At 42.6% G+C, this 14,259-nt stretch overlaps 1 pseudogene; it reads left to right on the plus strand.

Annotated features, from left to right (window-relative positions):
• The window catches only part of LOC119309643, a 12,656-nt pseudogene extending 3,678 nt beyond the window's left edge, over positions 1 to 8,978 (plus strand).
• Positions 8,979 to 14,259: the final 5,281 nt, after the last annotated feature.

A 14,259-nucleotide genomic window follows, 5' to 3' on the forward strand; every position in this document is an offset into this window, starting at 1 on the left:
CCCGGTACTGAACGCCCTGCCCCTTAAGCGCGCGCCTCCACCGTCGCGTCGGCGTGGTCTCCGGGTAGGGTACTTCCACACAGCGCGCTTCGGCTTCTCTGAGTCGGAGCTCCGGCAGGTCGCCGTCGACCTAGCCTGCCCTGTGCTGCCGCTTACGGTCACACCCATTTCACAAAGGAATCCATGCCAGCCACGTTTCACCATTGAATAGGAAATTGTGCTATGCTTGCGTTGCTCCCTCGCACACTGAAGAAACCGAAGAATTCGTTGATTTGGGATTGCTTGCCAATGTACTACTTCGGTGACACATTTTTCCTGCTTATTTTGCAGGTTTCTGCAGCGCTTGATGCTCTTGTGGACATTGCCGATGGAAGAATAGATATCCACGTCCTCATGGCTCTTGCAGCATTTGCTTCTGTGTTTATGGGGAACTCATTGGAGGGTGGCCTGCTTCTTGCAATGTTCAGCTTAGCTCATACCGGTACATATGTTGACAAATACTGAAACTCTGCCCATAGTAGCTCCTGTTTGTGTGCACACTGAAAACTTATTTTATTTGCTTATTACAGCCGAAGAATACTTTACGAGGAAGTCAATGGTTGATGTGAGAGAACTGAAGGAAAACCATCTAGAATTTGCACTGTTATTAGAAACGAGTGGAGATAAGTCAACACGGTTTTCTAATTTAAGTCATACCAAGGTTCCTGTGCAGGACCTTATAGTGGGTTCTCATATTTTGGTCAGAGCTGGTGAGGTGTGTTCTTTGTTTATATACAAAGTCCACTCCTTGTATCTCCAAGTTTTGTTTCATTGCATCATGTCTTCATGGTTGATAGCTATCTTGATGTTTCTATCTCTTTCTGTTGGATATTCTGTTAGTGTTTCTAGCAGTAAAGTGACACTCCCTCCCTTCCAAAGTAGATGGCCTTGATTTTTTGTTCTAGAGTACATGTATTTTATAGTTTTGGGGCAAATATTTAGTGATACTCTCTATTATGTCCTTCATTTAATGCATGCTGCAGTTAGGCTAGTATAGTCTCTTAAACACATTTCTTAATTTTCTTGCCAAGAGCTCATGCGCCATTAAATTGGAACAGAGGGAGTATATCCTAGTGTCTTCTTTTCTCATGTTGGTGTTATTCTTCTAGCCCATATTGTTTGGACCTCTATCTCATCATGGTGCAGTTTTCTTGTATTCCTTAGGCTGTGCCTGTTGATGGAGAAGTTTACCAAGGTTCATCGACAGTCACAATCGAACACCTCACTGGTGAAACGAAGCCTCTTGAAAGGACGATGGGGGATGCTATACCAGGTGGTGCTAGGAACCTGGAAGGAATGATGATAGTACAGGTTGACTTCTTTCTCTCTTCACTGAAGAGACTTTTTTTCTTTTACATTTTGTTCTCTAGTCCCAGGATAGCTCATTTTCCTTAGCTAGTTTATTTAATGATTTCAGTAGGTTAATACTCCACAAACACTACTACAATACAGCTGGTGGAACTCTTTAGTATATTTTATTTGATATTTTTTATTTGAGAAATAGCAATGGCTGCTTGGTATGACAAAACCAATAAAATCAGTATTTCCCTATTCATGGTTGCTACATTATAGCCAGTCCAGATCAGACTATGGCTGGCTTACTCGGGAAGCATCTTTCTGCACCTGGATTACAGACTATGCCTACCTCATGGATTGCATCCCACCGAGCAAACCTGAGAAAATCCGGATCATCACAGCTGCGGGAAGCACCCCGGGAGGCGCTTTCTCTATATGCATAGGCTCTGCAGTGGCTTCGTAAAAAGCCAAATCAAAAGCCTGTGCGTTTGGTTTGGTGGCTGGCTTTTTTTCAATGGAAAACCAATAGGAAGCCCAAAGAAATAAAACCTTAAGCCATCTCATTGCTACCTATAAACCGTTCAAAAACTGAGATCCACCCATGTATTTTGACTTAGAAATCCCCATCAGCCATGTATTTCTTATGGAGCAATTGGCATAGCGTAGAGTTATCCTTGTGGACAATCTTCCACATACATTTGTTGATTAGGCGTAGGTTTATTATTCTGGTAAGCACCTCAGACATTATATTCATTAAATCTGCAATCGCTGCAATTTATCTTGCGACATCTGAACTTACCTACCAGGTCCTTGCCAGAAGACTATTATCCTGTATTATATATGCTGCCGTTCAACAGATTAAGCCCCATTATGTACATAGGAATGCTGCTGAAGCACTAATTGTTAAGGATCAGTTTATCCCCTGAAGACAACAATTTACTCTTCCAAATGCATAACCTTTTTGTGAACTTGTTAATCAATCCTTCACTTGGGAATGTTGATGCTTTTGTTTGACATGGAATCGCCCTCTTGCAGGTGACCAAATCATGGGAGGATTCAACACTCAACAGAATTGTGCAGTTGACTGAAGAGGGCAAGATAAACAAGCCAAAGCTGCAAAGATGGCTTGAGGAATTTGGAGAGCACTATAGCAGAGCTATTGTTGTACTGTCTTTAATGGTTGCACTACTGGGACCATTACTCTTTAAGTGGCCTTTTTTCGGTAACTCAGGTATTCCTCTAATGCTACAGTACATTACATGCTTCAGTAATTTGTGTTGGACTGCGTATTTTTTTCTTTTGTATTTTGACTTGGCACTTCTCCAATAGTTAATGCTATGTCTTGGAAAACTGTATTTTTTTGGCAATTTATACTGAACTGGTACAATTGGCTCTAGCATTGAACTTTCTGTGTTCCAATTTTGTTTAGTTTGTAGGGGTTCAATTTACCGTGGGTTGGGGCTTATGGTGGCTGCATCTCCATGTGCATTGGCGGCTGCTCCCTTAGCATATGCCACTGCTATCAGTTCTCTTACAAGGAAGGTATTGCTTGAATCTTGAAGTCTTTCTTTATAATTGGTTACTTTTTCATTCAATGTAAGACACTGCCATTTCAGCTTCTAAATTTCATGAGAGCATTTGGTGCTTAATCCAGATTGTTTTTGTCAGGCTAGTTTCGATCTACTTTTCTTTAATGGTACGTACTTGTATCGTATGCACAAGTGGTGGTAGAGATCAGAGGATATTAATCTGAATCTTCTGTTGAAATGATTGGTGTTGCACCTATGAAGTGCCTATTAGTAGTTTGTCCTGAATGTCTTTCGATAATTTACTATGACCTTTTTGTTAGATGAACTCCTTTCTTCAGAATTTTCCGGTATATTGGTTTCATTCAAGCTCATTTTTGCTCCTTCTGTAGGGAATTTTGTTGAAAGGCGGGCATGTATTAGATGCTCTTTCGGCTTGTCAGTCTATTGCATTTGACAAGACAGGCACATTAACAACCGGGAAGCTTATGTGCAAAGCAATTGAGCCCATTCATGGACATTTGAATGTGAGAAATAGTCTTAACGTTTCTTCTTGCTGTACTCCGAGCTGTGAAGGTGAAGCTCTAGCAGTTGCGGCAGCCATGGAGAAAGGAACAACCCATCCTATTGGGAGGTAAGAGAATGGATAACTTTCTTAAACATGTTTGTTTTGTTCATTTGCATACATTTTTCTAAAGTAGAACTCTGCCACACTTGGGAATGCCAGGCATGAGTTGAATCTAAGTTGTTACGGCCCAATATAATGGCATGCTCTGGGCCAAGCATGTCATGTTTAGTATAGTGTTCTGCTGTTGTCTATTAGGACATCGTAAAAAATGATGTTTGATATTTTTTGCTTTTTATTATGTTTGGGATGATTTTTTTTAGAACATGTTTTGTTCAAGATGATGACACCAAAGTTAAACAGTATAGTTTGCAATTACTTTGAAAATCTACTCTTCTATCATGAATTCATGGGTACGTACATCCACCACTTGCACATGATTTGAAAAAACATAAGCTGCTGTGCACAGCACACAATGCTATTAAACGTGAAACCATGTCAGGATGGGTCTTCGTGCTATTTAGTCAGCTTGACTAAGCCTTGACTAAGTATATGACAGTGTAAAACAGAAAACTTACTGATGATATCAACTTAGGCTTGGCTTATCCCTGAAGCCTGAAAACTCCTATTCTGGAAAAATTAGGCATGGATCTTGCTTGATTTTCCTCGTTGTAAGATGCTAGATCACTCAAGAATAGGATTTTATTTTGGGTTTCTGTATCAGCTGGCTTCCTGGCCCATTCTGGTTTCATGCAATGCTTATTTCTGTGTTTCTCATATGCACTAGGGCTGCCTTGCACTGAACCAGCATGATTCCTGGCAGGCTTGCATTACACTGAGCTTGTGCACCGAGGAGGCAAAAATAACACTTTTCTTCCATTTTAAATTGTCTTTTCCCACCATTTTAGAGAACCGAGTGTCGCTCAGTTGGCTTGAGGCGCGAGTGCATGCTCAGCTGACTTGGGTTCGAGGCCTGGCTTTCGTGGGGAGTGCTTATGGATGTTTCTAATTAAAAATGCAACAGGTACTAGTGTGTCTTGGTCAAGTTTTCCTTCCCACAATTTTAAGCATAATGTTGAGGCTTTCAAGGTGTAATTTTGTTCTTCATCTTCACGGGTCAAGCATGGACATAAATCTTTGCTTCAAGAATGCCTGAAAAAACACATAATACATCTATGACATGGGCCTTTGCAATAGACATCTGTGAAGTTAGATTAAATTCTACTTTGTACTCCTAAGTGTCCAAAATTGACACAAAGCAACCCATTTCAAAAATTGACCACTTTGTATTTAGTGTTGCATTTTCCACTTTGTACATGATTTATCAAAAATGTGCGGAATCTGACAGATGAGGCACTACTGATGTGGCATCTAAATATTTAATAATCATCCAGCTCAGGCTAACGAGAGGGCCTATTTGCCAGATGAGAAATTTGATAAATTGGGTACAAAGTGGAAAAGGCAACACTAAACGGGGGTACCAAATGGTCAGGTTTTAATATGTTACTTTCTGTCAAATTTAGACACTAAGGGTTACAAAGGGGAATTTACTCATAAAGTTAATAACATACAATGTTTGCTCGAGATGCGGATGGGAATGACTCTGGCTGGGTGAGGTGGATGGATTATTCAAGTTGTGGCACGCTGAAGATGGATCGAGAGGAGCTTGACAGGAATGATGAATCGAGAACGAGGTCGACTAAAAAACAAATTGGTTGTGCGGAGAGAAAGCAACTTAAACTCTAAAACCTATGCTCTCATACCATGCGATGAACTTGACTTGTATATTCCAGGGGCTCAAGGCCAATATATACAGTACATGTTCATGTGTTGTATAAGGATACCAAAAGCAGCTATAATACATATCTAACATAATATATCGCAGGCAGTTGACACACTGAGTTTATGATTCATAGGGCAGTGTTACATCACTCTGTTGGGAAGGACAAGGACCTCCCAAAAGTTCTTCTACAAAGCTTCGAGTCCTTACCTAGTAGAGGAGTTTTTGCTACTTTAAGTATCACAAAGGTAATGTGTACATCCGCAATATATTTCAACCAGCAAAGTCATCTTGAATCATTAGATATATCAAGCAAGGATTTTCTGTTGTTCTACGGGATTTTGTATATTTGATTTCAACAATGAAAAGAAATTCATTTCTGTACAGAAATAACTTTTTAATAAAATGGAAGTAGGAAACTCTCCTATTGTTCTAGAGTAAAGAAAACAATGAACAGCGAGGGTTGGTTTTTATATCCTTACGTGTTTATTCCATCTCAATTATTCGAGAAACGGAAGGAAAACAATTGTAAAATATGTTTTCTTTGCTCGAAAGTTAATTTTGACAATATTAAGAGATTAAAAAAGAAGCCTATATAGTACACCTATCTTCATGCTCTTTGAAGCTGACTGTTTTCATTGAATGATGCATTGAAGACTAGCAGTTGTTTTGTTTAATCAGTTTTGAGTATTGGGAAGAGTTGGACCTTTAATTCCTAGCTTGGTCTCTCATATACCTGTGTTACAGGCATCAAACAATGAAAACAAACTCTCTATGGCCGCTATCGGTTCTGTGGAATATATTTCTTCGCTATACAGATCAAATGGTGAATGTGAGCAGGTACAAGAGGCAATAAAAAGTTCTGCATATGGTCCTGAATTTGTCCAAGCTGCTCTATTAATGGATAAAAAGGTGAGGTAAATTAGAGTAAAACCTTCTCATTTCACAACATGCTTCTCCCTGTTTATTTCGATGTCCTTTTTATGTTGTTGCGTAGATATTTATCTTCATGTTTGATGGAAGCATTCATGTATAACTAGGGAATTATAAATAAATTCTGTCTTTATCGTTAGTCTAAGGTGGATTGGAGTCCAGGCTGTCAAATGCTGATAAGTTGTCTTAATTAAAAATGGATTATATTGCAGACTTCCACATGCTCATAAGTTTTGTTACTTCAGTAATAATTTGTGACGTGTGAATGCTCTTATGCTTGTTGCTTGCTGGTTTGCTAACATTTAGGCTGCATCTTCAGTTGATATTATATTAACTAATAGAGCAAAGTGAAAACTAAAACATAAATCAGATCAAGTTTGAAATATACAAAAGCACTGCTAGTCTGTGTAGTGGTGTACACAAGTTTGAGTATATTGTTAGTGCATGGGGTAGGAAACCTAAGACATACAGTGCTATGTAGAGGCATGCTTTCAAGGTACATTTCATGGAAAATGTAGCTGAAATTAAATCAGCTAATTTCGTTGTATACCGTGTGGAGATGGGATTTTTTTTAATGTAAGATAAATTGGGATTACCTATCTGGCCATTTAGTTTCGTTGGCCTTTTGTGGCCTCAGCAATTAAATCACTCATGTCCCATCTATTTATAGCACAATTCAGGTTGGACATTTGAACCACAAAAGCTGTCCAGATGGCCAAACATTTGGTCCATCTGCTATGGATAGCCTGTCTATTTTGTACCCCTCCGTTCACAATTATAAGATGTTTTGGATATTTCAATATAGACCACATACGGACTGAAATGAGTGAACAAACACTAAAATGTGTCTATATACATCTGATTCAAATAAAAGTTAGAACATCTTATATTTGTGAACGAGGGGGTACCTTCTTTAGGTCTTTGGCCCTGATAAAATTTTAATCCTAATGTGACTGCATTCGGCCTGACTTGGAAAATAGAGTCCGGACGTATGCTTGCAGTCTCAACAGCAGTCTTGCTTTATTTGGTCTGGCCAAAGGCCAAACCAATGGCAAGAAGCTCCACTTGACCACTTAGTATCATATTTCTGCCAGTTTCTTCTGTCAACATTCATTCAAATGTGTCATTACCATATAAAATGTACGTTATGTAAGAACTACCCTCCAACGCATTATTTATTCACTGATTGATTTTTTTCCAGATGACCCTTTTCCACTTCCAGGATGAACCCCGTCCTGGTGCCTGTGAAGTTATATCCACCTAAGCAAAACTTCACATCATGATGCTCGCTGGAGATCATGAATCAAGTGCTCTGAGAGTTGCTAAAGCTGTTTGTATTGATGAAGTGCACAGCTGTTTGAAGCCAGAGGACAAACTGAATAAAGTAAAAGCAGTTTCAAGGCGAGGTAGTTCATATCTTCTTTTCTATTTTATTGTGAACCGAAACTCAATATCCCGTTACTACCAGATTTCAGTTCTGCGATTATATCGGATTCTTTTAGTTTTCTCATATGTTATTTAATTTTCAATATATCTGTCCATAATTAATCACAGTTGTTGCTTTCTACATATTTTTGCCATCGTGCTAGCTCTCCATGATTCAATCCAATAATTCTAACTGTTGTCTTCCAACTTCAGATTACTATTGTGATGTTAGGAAAACCTACCAGCTACGACCTCAGCATCTTTTGCCCATAACAAAACATTTGTTGTGTATAACTGAATTGTTGTATCTTTGAAACATTGTGCACTTCTCAACTATGCATCGTAGAGGTTCTGTTCTGCCAGCCAATATGATTAGTAAGCAACACGTGGGATTCAGAGAGGGAAGGTACATTTCCTCATTATTATTTTCCTCTGTATTTGTTTCCAGGTGGGAGTTTAATAATGGTCGGCGATGGTATAAATGACGCGCCAGCTCTTGCAGCTGCAACTGTTGGCGTCGTTCTAGCTCAACGTGCCAGTGCAACAGCAGTAGCTGCTGCAGATGTTCTGTTGTTGCAGGATAATATCTGCGGGGTGCCATTTTGTATTGCTAAAGCTCGTCAAACAACTTCACTGGTATTGTCACTTATGGGTATCACTGCAAAACACATTTTGTTGGGATATAACGTTTCTGGTTCTTACACTTTAGGTTCATCCTTGCAGGTCAAGCAAAGTGTAGGGCTTGCCCTAACTTGTATCCTTCTTGCTGCGCTTTCTTCTGTCTTGGGATTTCTTCCTCTTTGGTTGACGGTGAGTTTGTTCCTCCATGCAGTATGCTACCTTGCTAATACACCTGTGGTTCAATGAATTTTGACGACTGATTGATCTAGTGACCATATCCTAACACTGGCATCATCGATAATGTTGTTATGCTGTGAAGAAAATCAGTAAAGCTAGACTAGGCCGTATGTTTAATTTTTGTTGTTGTTGGAAACATTGTAGTTCCATTTGAAATAATGCTACCACCGGATATGTGATCTGCGCCTGTGCGAAAAAATGCAGGTACTTGTTCATGAAGGAGGAACCCTTGTTGTCTGCTTGAACTCGATACGAGCCCTCAATGCGCCTACATGGTCGTTGGCAGATGAGATCCAACAACTTGTTGATGGCCTGAGGAAGTATATCTCGGCAAAGTTGAACAGCTCCTCAAATTATGCAGCTAATACTGCCCCGTTGTAGATTTGTATAGTGACAAATATCTACATGAACCGTTGGAATTTAGGTGGGGGTTGTGGACCTAATATTTGTAGGCTGTACTCAGCTCTCACAACCATGTAAGTAAATAAACAATGCTGATCATCCTGTAACTAAACATCTGATCAGGCTTGTTCGATCCTCCGTAAATATTTTTCTCCTGGAGTTTAATTCTGTGTTTGGTCCTTGAATTATTGTATGTGTCTCGGTTTAGGTTTTGAACTAATATAAAGAGTTAGCTAATACATAAACTTGCAGCGCGGTAACAATATCATGCGTAATCTTGAAAACCCCATAGAAATGATACAGCAACTTCTTAACAGCACATATTCATACATTTCCATCAAATCCGACAGATGCCGTTTGTGTGGGTCCATGTCAGCTCCCTACGTAATGTGTGGGTCCTATGAATGTCCACTTGAGCTCCCTACATAATGTGTGGGTCCTACCTGTCATTGAAACGGAGAAAGAAATAGTGTACAATAGAAATGGGAGAAAGGGAGTTCAAACCCGAGACAGGCGACTATCTGGGCATGTAGCACGAGCACCCGGACTATACGGCATATGGCTAGGAATACAGTATTTGTCACTATTTGTTGGTACTTAAGGATGTCTGATGGACACAAACCCTTAAAAAATACAAACGAAGTGGCAAATGGTTATCACAAAAATAAGAAACAAAACTTAGACATTCAAAAGATCGATCAATTGAAGGTGTTATCCGGCAGCATAAATGTCGGCCCATCGTTATCTTATTGAAGGTGTTGGTTCAAAGATTTTCTTCGAAGGTGGTAGACTTTGGTCTGGCATCTAGCTGGACCATGGACCAACCAACATTTGCGGTGATTCGTTCTAGAAGGTGTTGCCTTGGAGTGTTGCGCCGTTTGTTTGCCGATACATCCTCTGTCGGTATGGTGGTAGGATTTGAAGATACTGCAACGAGATTTGTCCTTTCTTTCTTTCTTGAAATAGCCTTTCGCTCCGCTTTAAAAATAAAGTAATGATCCAACCAGTATCCAAATCCAAAACAAGAACGTCGGCCGGGGCAACATCACAATCAAGCCCAATAAACAAAAGAGAAATAAGAAAAAAAGCCACCTAGTGGCTGCCAACAAGCGGCCGGACGATAGTCGACGCGCTGTAGCCAGAAGCGCATCCAGCATGAGGCCAAGGTGAACTCGGTCGCGCTACCTAGAAAGCGGGCGTCAGTGCTGCAGAAAAGCAAGGAATTTGAAGAAGTCAGACGCTTGCCTTGAAAACACCCACTCAATCACCATTTTATTACATGTGGTCCAAAGAGTACACGATATCGCCGCAAAAATAAGCCAGAATAAGTGGCGATGTCACCCAGGTTGGATAGCCCTGGTCTTGAGAAACTCCGCGAGGTCCAAGGCCTCCCAGTAGGGTGCTAGTGTTTCATGGATGAACGTCCGTAGGATCCAAGCCGCCATACATGAGAATAGGATATGGGTCCCAATGTCAGGTACCATGAATAAGGGGGCACAAGCCACCCACCGATCCATGCCACTTAAACACCTCGGTCCCCGAAGGGATGCGATCTCTAAGAAGTTGCCAAACAAAATCTTGGTATTCAAGGGCAAAGGGGCCTTCCACAAGGAAGAAAGCCAAGGGGTGGTCGGAGACCGGCGAGTTGACAGAGAACTCAACCGACGGAGGGAGACGCCTGGATACGGTGTCCGGATAGTCCGGCAACACCAGCGTTAAGGCAGCCTGCGGTCCTTTCTTTCTTTAAGTTGTTTTGTTTGCATATCAATATTTAGTAATATTTTTTTGAACAACAAAAGATTTTATTCCATTAGCAACATTTTACAGAGAGTGGTGTGAAAGGTCTCACAGTAGACATGGCGAGGACATCTCTCGCAATACAAGATCCTGCATCTGAAGAGAGACAACGAAAAGCTAGACGCCAGTTTTGGTCGCTAACTTAGCTTGATGATGTGCTTTGACATTAAAACACCTGTTGATGTGTGCTACTCTGGTGTGGATAAAAGATGGCAAAACCTTTATAGAAGCAAGAATAGGCGTTATATTCCAGTGAATTGTGACTTGAAAGATGGAACTCGCCCCTGCTGCCGATACGAGTACGGAGCAATCCGTGTAGTAGTGGTTCTGGGATGAGAAGAATTTCTGCTAACATTGTAGCCAATAGAAGCCCGTATGCTTCAGCTTGGAGAGCGGATGGCACCGGAGGAGACATAGCTAAACCTGCAGCTCCTGACAATGACCATTTTCTCCGAGTTGGATGATGACACCGATACCTGCTGGCGATGTTTGCATATTGTCCTCATTTGTCCATGCCGCATCACAACAAATTCCTTTTCCTGCAACTAAAGATGGGTCTTGTGTGGTTGATGGTTGTTGTACAACAACAGTTCCTGCCATCTCATCTTCTAGTTTTGGGCCTTATGAGATCGCATTTGCCACCGGGTGTACCTGTGCTGGTTTACAAAACTTTCTACCAAACAGGGCATCATTTTGTGCTTTCCAAAGACACCATAAGAAAGTGTATACACTAGTTACATTGATATGGGGATGAGCAGAATCTATTAAAACCTTGAGCATGTGTGGAATGGAATGATTATGTTCCGCCAAAACTTCTGTTCTAATATACCAGGGAGAGGAAAACCAAGTAGCCTTTGAGAAAGGGCATAGAAAAAGCATGTGCATTTCATCCTCCTGGTTGCCACATCTAGTACAATTCTCACTAATATGTCTGGAGAACTTACTTGCTCGCTTACCCGTTGGAAGTGCTCGGCGAAGAAGTCTCCATGCGAAAGTTTGAACTCTTAGCTCAATGCGTTTGTCTTTTCAAACTTGATTGAGAAGATTTACAATCTGCGGTGGAACAGATTTTGGCCGTTGGTTTGCTGGCAGTGGTAGATTATTGAAGCAGTGCTTGTAGGCACTTTTCGAAGAGTGGTCACCTGCAGGGGTTAGCTTCCAAACCAACACGTCATGTCTAACAGTGTTAACTATAGGAGTTTGCATTATAGCTTGTGCAGTATTAGGATTAAACAGAGCATTGACAAGATTGATGTTCCAAGTTAATAATATATGACTAAGTGCATCAATTGATGCAAAGGTTGAGGATTTGTCCTCATTAAAAAAAATGATATTCAAGTGGTATTTTTCCCCCACAATGTGCTGGCCCGGTAAAAATTGTAGGATGTGGGAATGTTGTAGCTTGACCCGTCATTTCTGCCGTAGAAGGGAAAGAAAAGAAAAGCAAAACAAGAGGGAGTCGAAGGACGGAAATGGAGTACCCATTGACCTCCAGTATCATCATGCCGCTCCAGTGTTCGTCCCCTCCTCAGAGCACGTCGCGCCTGCACACCGGCCGCCTGACCTGTCAATCGGGCACGGATCATGGCCGGCAGCGCCTTCCATCGGTAATTGTAGCGGCACCGGCGGAGGCAGCCTCTGACATGACCTCCACGCCTGAGGTTTGACACACCAACTTGGCAAAAGTTTGGTCCTTCTTTTCCCCGGGTCTATTTGTGCCTGTGCTGCCCGCCCCCGTCATGATTCATGCCTCTTCCTTTGTCCAGGATTAGTCAGCCTGTTCAATTCACACGAGTCATGATCATTTTATCCGACAGTATCAGGGTTGGATCTTACTCGTTTGCCAAACCGAACCACGGCAAGTAAAACGAGGCAGAAATAATTTGAACCCATGAGAGCATCTACAACCGGGTGCCCATATCCGTCCCAAACGTCTGGATAGGCTGCCCGGTCATTGTTCGGACAGAAAAAAGCCATCCAACTAGGTTCGTCGTACGCGGTCCAAACGCCCGGGTTGTTCGGTGTGGGGCGAATATGGGGAGGCCTGGACGCAGACACCGCCGTATGGACCGGCCCAGTATGGCCCATGTCGCCCCCGCCATTGTCCCTATAAAACCCCCGGCCGGTCGTCCGGACCCTAGTCAAACCCCACTCGCTCGAGTCTGCTCTCCCTCTCAGCTCTACTCATGTCTCCTCCTTTCCATTTCCACAATCTCTCCCATCCCCTCCGCGATGGCCGGCCGGAAGTGGACCTGAGAGCGGCTCCGACAAGATCGACTGGGCTAAGCTGGCCTTCGACTCGTCAAGCTCATTCGCGCTGGATGAGGAGGACTCGTGCTTCGCATTGCTCTCCGTCGCTCGCGGACAGAACTGCACGGGAGCTCCTCCACGACGTCGCTGGTGGCTAGGGTAGGCAACTATAGCTCTGCGGCGCCCCGACGCTGCCCTACGAGGTCTGCCTTCCACGGTCAGGCGGCAGGGCGATCAGCGGCACCCGACACCGCTAGCAGTTGCTCCTCCTGCTGGGAGCCGCTCAGTGCTAGTGCCTGCACCATCGAGGCCGCGATCACAATTGCAACAGACGAAGACGGAGGGGCACTTATTTTATCGCCATGAAGAAGGTGGCGCAGGCCGCGTCAAGCCGTTGCGGCTGCGGGTCCTCCAGATCTAAACCGGAGCTGTTACCGCCCGCCTCTGACGACGGCGAGGCACTCCATGACGCAATTCGCCGCTCCTACACGTCAGCAGAGACGAATGACCGCCATCGGTAATACAAAAATGAATCGGCGCTTCGCCTGTTGCTCGAGGAGCCCGAAAGGTTGGCGATGCAGAACCACAAAATATATCAGCAAAAACCGTCGTCGAAACAATCCCTATGTTTTGTCTAGCATTGGTTGGTTCCAAAGATTGTTCCGCCCATCATAAAAAAGATTGTTCTAACTTTGCTTGGCTACAATGTCTAATAGGTCGAGGAGGCATGAGATCACATAATGTCATCCGCTTGATCCCCATCGAACGGTACATGCGTGCCAAATCCTTCACTGGATAGTTGCAAGCCGATCCATAAGCAATCTGTCTATCGAGATAATGACAACCTGAGAGACATCAACAACCACCACTATCCTAAGACGCTGATCATTTGGATCTCGGTGCCCCGCCTTGTGCTAGGGCATGCGAGTGATGACAAACAACTAGATCTAGCATAATGACAAAGCAGGAGGTGGAAGAGTGAAAGAGGAGGAAGTGAGTTGACGGTGGAAGAGAGAGGACTCGGTGCACATAGGTGGAAGGAGGCGGCATCAAGGGATTTCCATCGTATAAGTACAGAATAGGGGATGTCGTGTTCATGTGGCCTAGTATAGATTTATATATTTATACGTAATAATAAAGGGGTTATTGCTTTTGTCCGCCCCTTCAAAAAAAATACACCCGAAATTACTATAAATTACCCACTATGCCACCCACAAGTGAACAAAACAATTTGGTTTTCTTTTCAAAGTCGGCATTGTGCTTCGTTATTTTTATAGTAAATGTGATACCAATATAAGTCATAGACGCACAAGTAGCCCTAGCTCTTCAAGCCATGAGACCAGGGTTCCCCAACCTCCACATTTTCCTCTCCCTTTTCTCATGCAAAT

This window comes from Triticum dicoccoides, chromosome 5B (genome assembly GCF_002162155.2).
Source record: "Triticum dicoccoides isolate Atlit2015 ecotype Zavitan chromosome 5B, WEW_v2.0, whole genome shotgun sequence".
Classification (NCBI taxonomy): Eukaryota; Viridiplantae; Streptophyta; class Magnoliopsida; order Poales; family Poaceae; genus Triticum; species Triticum dicoccoides.